Genomic DNA, 1,316 nt, shown 5'->3' on the forward strand with positions numbered 1-1,316 from the left:
AACCCTGGCGACGACTGCAAGTTTATATCAATTGTTTATGGGGAAAATATTATAGAAACTTGTTTAAATTACTGCGCCTCACGAGTTCCTCAGCTGAAGTGTAAAATCCGCGAAAAAGTTTGTAGCACCAAACGCTTCAAAGAAGCAGCTCATAACGACCAGCTCACCCGCCGGATGCATAGAAATGAGGAATCACCACGGTGCCTGGCAAAAAAAAAAAGAAAATATTTCTGAAAGTTATGTTTCAGAAATCCATAATTTCCCCCCATAATAGGTATAATATCAGTAATACTAATAATAATTAAATAAATATCAAATGATAGAAGGATACTCACGTCACTGCACGGGAAGAAAGCAGAAGTATTTGCTCCGCGATGAGAAACTCTATGTTTTCTTGTTTTCAGTATATATAGTACCAAAAGTACTTATATTTCATTCGCTGCTAGGCACCAGAAACTCGTCAGTTCATTGTAAACCTGATTCATGAAATCAACTTAACATAGATTGCGAGATGATCACTGTAATCCATACAAGTAATGAATGCACCCTTGTGCAATATTTAAGAATCTGAACACAGAAAAATTCATCAAAATTGCTTTATTTTCTTCTTTTGCGAGGAATATCTATATTTAAAGTGCACAACACCGAAACATCACTTTCCTACCTGACGGTAGACCTGGCTACCGTCAGGTAACCCTAAACCCTAAACCCTAGACCCTAAACACTAAACCCTAAACCCTAAACCCTAAACCCTAACAACCAGCTTCATACACCCGCATTTCCTATCTTGCATGAAGGATATTGTTTATTGCAAGGAAAGCTGATGCACTGCACGGCGTTTCCTCGGTACTATTGACTGATAGCTGCTAGCACGTGTCGCGGTGAAGCATGCAGTGGCACGAGCATTGGGGTATTACTCGGTCTTAACCAGGGATCATCGTAAACTGTAAAAAAGTAAAATATCTAAGTTCATACAGAGCAGCTGAAATTTCTCTCCAGAGATTAGATATTCTAAACACAGCGGCAGAACGGCCGAGGGCTGATGGGGAGAGGGGGCAGCCCATCATGAACATGAACGCAACTCGCTGCAACTAGCATACAAGTAAACACCGCATGCAAGAAAAACCAAGCCCCGTTGCTGCATGCACTAGCAATGTAAATAGTTATTAAGCACTGACTTCGATCAACTTGCATTCAGGCTGCTAGGAAGCTGTATCACTCGCGGACAGAAACCGCTACACATACATGCTCATATATATATATATATATATATATATATATATATATATATATATATATATATATATATATATATA

This window comes from Eimeria mitis, genomic scaffold, assembly GCF_000499745.2.
Source record: "Eimeria mitis Houghton genomic scaffold, Emh_scaff2113, whole genome shotgun sequence".
Classification (NCBI taxonomy): Eukaryota; Apicomplexa; class Conoidasida; order Eucoccidiorida; family Eimeriidae; genus Eimeria; species Eimeria mitis.